Genomic DNA, 5,000 nt, shown 5'->3' with positions numbered 1-5,000 from the left:
GAGTGTGATAAACAGACATTGCATTTTCACCAATTAGATAAGCAGCTTGAACTTTGTGTCACTGAAAAAGTAGAAGAAATTACAAACACTGTTCCCATCACTTTTTAGCACAGGTAGTTGGATAAAATACCAACTTTATTTCCTTTCATCATTTGAACAGGGCAAAGGAGCACAAAGCACACACAAGCTGCATTCAGCAACAATATTCTTGTTTGTCTTATAAATACAAGGCAGATGCTAATTGAAAACACAAGGAAATTTGATCCTATTAAAAAGGCAGGAAGCTGCATTTAGTCAATTCATCATTAAATGCTTACTACAAGGCAGTGTTGCTGATGAAATAGTGCAAGAGCACACCCTCGTGGACAAAATGCTTACAGCACCTGGTATTCCCAGGCGGTCTCCCATCCAAGTACTAACCAGGCACGACCCTGCTTAGCTTCCGAGATCAGACGAGATCGGGCGTACCCAGGCTGGTATGGCCGTAAGCGAGAAACAATCTCTTGCTACAACATATATAGTCAAAGTGAGTCTGATAAAACAGACATTTAGTCAATTCATCATTAAATGCTTACTACAAGGCAGTGTTGCTGATGAAATAGTGCAAGAGCACACCCTCGTGGACAAAATGCTTACAGCACCTGGTATTCCCAGGCGGTCTCCCATCCAAGTACTAACCAGGCCCGACCCTGCTTAGCTTCCGAGATCAGACGAGATCGGGCATACCCAGGCTGGTATGGCCGTAAGCGAGAAACAATCTCTTGCTACAACATATATATTCAAAGTGAGTGTGATAAACAGACATTGCATTTTCACCAATTAGATAAGCAGCTTGAACTTTGTGTCACTGAAAAAGTAGAAGAAATTACAAACACTGTTCCCATCACTTTTTAGCACAGGTAGTTGGATAAAATACCAACTTTATTTCCTTTCATCATTTGAACAGGGCAAAGGAGCACAAAGCACACACAAGCTGCATTCAGCAACAATATTCTTGTTTGTCTTATAAATACAAGGCAGATGCTAATTGAAAACACAAGGAAATTTGATCCTATTAAAAAGGCAGGAAGCTGCATTTAGTCAATTCATCATTAAATGCTTACTACAAGGCAGTGTTGCTGATGAAATAGTGCAAGAGCACACCCTCGTGGACAAAATGCTTACAGCACCTGGTATTCCCAGGCGGTCTCCCATCCAAGTACTAACCAGGCACGACCCTGCTTAGCTTCCGAGATCAGACAAGATCGGGCATACCCAGGCTGGTATGGCCGTAAGCGAGAAACAATCTCTTGCTACAACATATATATTCAAAGTGAGTGTGATAAACAGACATTGCATTTTCACCAATTAGATAAGCAGCTTGAACTTTGTGTCACTGAAAAAGTAGAAGAAATTACAAACACTGTTCCCATCACTTTTTAGCACAGGTAGTTGGATAAAATACCAACTTTATTTCCTTTCATCATTTGAACAGGGCAAAGGAGCACAAAGCACACACAAGCTGCATTCAGCAACAATATTCTTGTTTGTCTTATAAATACAAGGCAGATGCTAATTGAAAACACAAGGAAATGTAATCCTATTAAAAAGGCAGGAAGCTGCATTTAGTCAATTCATCATTAAATGCTTACTACAAGGCAGTGTTGCTGATGAAATAGTGCAAGAGCACACCCTCGTGGACAAAATGCTTACAGCACCTGGTATTCCCAGGCGGTCTCCCATCCAAGTACTAACCAGGCACGACCCTGCTTAGCTTCCGAGATCAGACGAGATCGGGCGTACCCAGGCTGGTATGGCCGTAAGCGAGAAACAATCTCTTGCTACAACATATATAGTCAAAGTGAGTCTGATAAAACAGACATTTAGTCAATTCATCATTAAATGCTTACTACAAGGCAGTGTTGCTGATGAAATAGTGCAAGAGCACACCCTCGTGGACAAAATGCTTACAGCACCTGGTATTCCCAGGCGGTCTCCCATCCAAGTACTAACCAGGCCCGACCCTGCTTAGCTTCCGAGATCAGACGAGATCGGGCGTACCCAGGCACATATGGCCGTAAGCGAGAAACAATCTCTTGCTACAACATATATAGTCAAAGTGAGTCTGATAAAACAGACATTTAGTCAATTCATCATTAAATGCTTACTACAAGGCAGTGTTGCTGATGAAATAGTGCAAGAGCACACCCTCGTGGACAAAATGCTTACAGCACCTGGTATTCCCAGGCGGTCTCCCATCCAAGTACTAACCAGGCCCGACCCTGCTTAGCTTCCGAGATCAGACGAGATCGGGCGAACCCAGGCTGGTATGGCCGTAAGCGAGACACAATCTCTTGCTACAACATATATATTCAAAGTGAGTGTGATAAACAGACATTGCATTTTCACCAATTAGATAAGCAGCTTGAACTTTGTGTCACTGAAAAAGTAGAAGAAATTACAAACACTGTTCCCATCACTTTTTAGCACAGGTAGTTGGATAAAATACCAACTTTATTTCCTTTCATCATTTGAACAGGGCAAAGGAGCACAAAGCACACACAAGCTGCATTCAGCAACAATATTCTTGTTTGTCTTATAAATACAAGGCAGATGCTAATTGAAAACACAAGGAAATTTGATCCTATTAAAAAGGCAGGAAGCTGCATTTAGTCAATTCATCATTAAATGCTTACTACAAGGCAGTGTTGCTGATGAAATAGTGCAAGAGCACACCCTCGTGGACAAAATGCTTACAGCACCTGGTATTCCCAGGCGGTCTCCCATCCAAGTACTAAACAGGCCCGACCCTGCTTAGCTTCCGAGATCAGACGAGATCGGGCGTAGCCAGGCTGGTATGGCCGTAAGCGAGAAACAATCTCTTGCTACAACATATATAGTCAAAGTGAGTGTGATAAACAGACATTGCATTTTCACCAATTAGATAAGCAGCTTGAACTTTGTGTCACTGAAAAAGTAGAAGAAATTACAAACACTGTTCCCATCACTTTTTAGCACAGGTAGTTGGATAAAATACAAACTTTATTTCCTTTCATCATTTGAACAGGGCAAAGGAGCACAAAGCACACACAAGCTGCATTCAGCAACAATATTCTTGTTTGTCTTATAAATACAAGGCAGATGCTAATTGAAAACACAAGGAAATTTGATCCTATTAAAAAGGCAGGAAGCTGCATTTAGTCAATTCATCATTAAATGCTTACTACAAGGCAGTGTTGCTGATGAAATAGTGCAGGGGCACACCCTCGTGGACAAAATGCTTACAGCACCTGGTATTCCCAGGCGGTCTCCCATCCAAGTACTAACCAGGCCCGACCCTGCTTAGCTTCCGAGATCAGACGAGATCGGGCGTACCCAGGCTGGTATGGCCGTAAGCGAGAAACAATCTCTTGCTACAACATATATAGTCAAAGTGAGTCTGATAAAACAGACATTTAGTCAATTCATCATTAAATGCTTAATACAAGGCAGTGTTGCTGATGAAATAGTGCAAGAGCACACCCTCGTGGACAAAATGCTTACAGCACCTGGTATTCCCAGGCGGTCTCCCATCCAAGTACTAACCAGGCCCGACCCTGCTTAGCTTCCGAGATCAGACGAGATCGGGCGTACCCAGGCTGGTATGGCCGTAAGCGAGAAACAATCTCTTGCTACAACATATATAGTCAAAGTGAGTGTGATAAACAGACATTGCATTTTCACCAATTAGATAAGCAGCTTGAACTTTGTGTCACTGAAAAAGTAGAAGAAATTACAAACACTGTTCCCATCACTTTTTAGCACAGGTAGTTGGATAAAATACAAACTTTATTTCCTTTCATCATTTGAACAGGGCAAAGGAGCACAAAGCACACACAAGCTGCATTCAGCAACAATATTCTTGTTTGTCTTATAAATACAAGGCAGATGCTAATTGAAAACACAAGGAAATTTGATCCTATTAAAAAGGCAGGAAGCTGCATTTAGTCAATTCATCATTAAATGCTTACTACAAGGCAGTGTTGCTGATGAAATAGTGCAGGGGCACACCCTCGTGGACAAAATGCTTACAGCACCTGGTATTCACAGGCGGTTTCCCATCCAAGTACTAACCAGGCCCGACCCTGCTTAGCTTCCGAGATCAGACGAGATCGGGCGTACCCAGGCTGGTATGGCCGTAAGCGAGAAACAATCTCTTGCTACAACATATATAGTCAAAGTGAGTCTGATAAAACAGACATTTAGTCAATTCATCATTAAATGCTTAATACAAGCCAGTGTTGCTGATGAAATAGTGCAAGAGCACACCCTCGTGGACAAAATGCTTACAGCACCTGGTATTCCCAGGCGGTCTCCCATCCAAGTACTAACCAGGCCCGACCCTGCTTAGCTTCCGAGATCAGACGAGATCGGGCGTACCCAGGCTGGTATGGCCGTAAGCGAGAAACAATCTCTTGCTACAACATATATAGTCAAAGTGAGTGTGATAAACAGACATTGCATTTTCACCAATTAGATAAGCAGCTTGAACTTTGTGTCACTGAAAAAGTAGAAGAAATTACAAACACTGTTCCCATCACTTTTTAGCACAGGTAGTTGGATAAAATACAAACTTTATTTCCTTTCATCATTTGAACAGGGCAAAGGAGCACAAAGCACACACAAGCTGCATTCAGCAACAATATTCTTGTTTGTCTTATAAATACAAGGCAGATGCTAATTGAAAACACAAGGAAATTTAATCCTATTAAAAAGGCAGGAAGCTGCATTTAGTCAATTCATCATTAAATGCTTACTACAAGGCAGTGTTGCTGATGAAATAGTGCAAGAGCACACCCTCGTGGACAAAATGCTTACAGCACCTGGTATTCCCAGGCGGTCTCCCATCCAAGTACTAACCAGGCACGACCCTGCTTAGCTTCCGAGATCAGACGAGATCGGGCGTACCCAGGCTGGTATGGCCGTAAGCGAGAAACAATCTCTTGCTACAACATATATAGTCAAAGTGAGTCTGATAAAAC

At 42.3% G+C, this 5,000-nt stretch overlaps 12 non-coding genes across 12 annotated transcripts; all 12 read right to left on the bottom strand.

Moving 5' to 3' along the window:
• Nucleotides 1–371: 371 nt before the first annotated feature.
• LOC145868981 (5S ribosomal RNA) lies at nt 372–490 on the bottom strand. The gene has a single exon (XR_014384976.1). It is a non-coding gene; the product is annotated as a 5S ribosomal RNA (ribosomal RNA).
• A 139-nt stretch (nt 491–629) lies between these two features.
• Nucleotides 630–748, bottom strand: LOC145875327 (5S ribosomal RNA). The gene has a single exon (XR_014390963.1). It is a non-coding gene; the product is annotated as a 5S ribosomal RNA (ribosomal RNA).
• A 409-nt stretch (nt 749–1,157) lies between these two features.
• LOC145870579 (5S ribosomal RNA) lies at nt 1,158–1,276 on the bottom strand. Its single transcript, XR_014386576.1, has one exon. It is a non-coding gene; the product is annotated as a 5S ribosomal RNA (ribosomal RNA).
• A 409-nt stretch (nt 1,277–1,685) lies between these two features.
• On the bottom strand, nt 1,686–1,804 carry LOC145868980 (5S ribosomal RNA). Its single transcript, XR_014384975.1, has one exon. It is a non-coding gene; the product is annotated as a 5S ribosomal RNA (ribosomal RNA).
• Nucleotides 1,805–1,943: 139 nt separating this feature from the next.
• Nucleotides 1,944–2,062, bottom strand: LOC145870107 (5S ribosomal RNA). The gene has a single exon (XR_014386103.1). It is a non-coding gene; the product is annotated as a 5S ribosomal RNA (ribosomal RNA).
• Nucleotides 2,063–2,201: 139 nt separating this feature from the next.
• Nucleotides 2,202–2,320, bottom strand: LOC145875118 (5S ribosomal RNA). Its single transcript, XR_014390752.1, has one exon. It is a non-coding gene; the product is annotated as a 5S ribosomal RNA (ribosomal RNA).
• A 409-nt stretch (nt 2,321–2,729) lies between these two features.
• LOC145875355 (5S ribosomal RNA) lies at nt 2,730–2,848 on the bottom strand. Its single transcript, XR_014390991.1, has one exon. It is a non-coding gene; the product is annotated as a 5S ribosomal RNA (ribosomal RNA).
• Nucleotides 2,849–3,257: 409 nt separating this feature from the next.
• On the bottom strand, nt 3,258–3,376 carry LOC145869407 (5S ribosomal RNA). The gene has a single exon (XR_014385403.1). It is a non-coding gene; the product is annotated as a 5S ribosomal RNA (ribosomal RNA).
• A 139-nt stretch (nt 3,377–3,515) lies between these two features.
• Nucleotides 3,516–3,634, bottom strand: LOC145869396 (5S ribosomal RNA). Its single transcript, XR_014385392.1, has one exon. It is a non-coding gene; the product is annotated as a 5S ribosomal RNA (ribosomal RNA).
• Nucleotides 3,635–4,043: 409 nt separating this feature from the next.
• On the bottom strand, nt 4,044–4,162 carry LOC145868337 (5S ribosomal RNA). The gene has a single exon (XR_014384333.1). It is a non-coding gene; the product is annotated as a 5S ribosomal RNA (ribosomal RNA).
• A 139-nt stretch (nt 4,163–4,301) lies between these two features.
• LOC145869385 (5S ribosomal RNA) lies at nt 4,302–4,420 on the bottom strand. Its single transcript, XR_014385381.1, has one exon. It is a non-coding gene; the product is annotated as a 5S ribosomal RNA (ribosomal RNA).
• A 409-nt stretch (nt 4,421–4,829) lies between these two features.
• Nucleotides 4,830–4,948, bottom strand: LOC145868978 (5S ribosomal RNA). The gene has a single exon (XR_014384973.1). It is a non-coding gene; the product is annotated as a 5S ribosomal RNA (ribosomal RNA).
• Nucleotides 4,949–5,000: the final 52 nt, after the last annotated feature.

Source organism: Salmo salar, unplaced genomic scaffold (assembly GCF_965601325.2).
Source record: "Salmo salar unplaced genomic scaffold, fSalSal1 ptg000293l, whole genome shotgun sequence".
NCBI classification, from domain to species: Eukaryota; Metazoa; Chordata; class Actinopteri; order Salmoniformes; family Salmonidae; genus Salmo; species Salmo salar.
The sequence above is the reverse complement of the archived record's forward strand: the minus strand, read 5'-3'. Positions and strand labels throughout refer to the sequence as shown.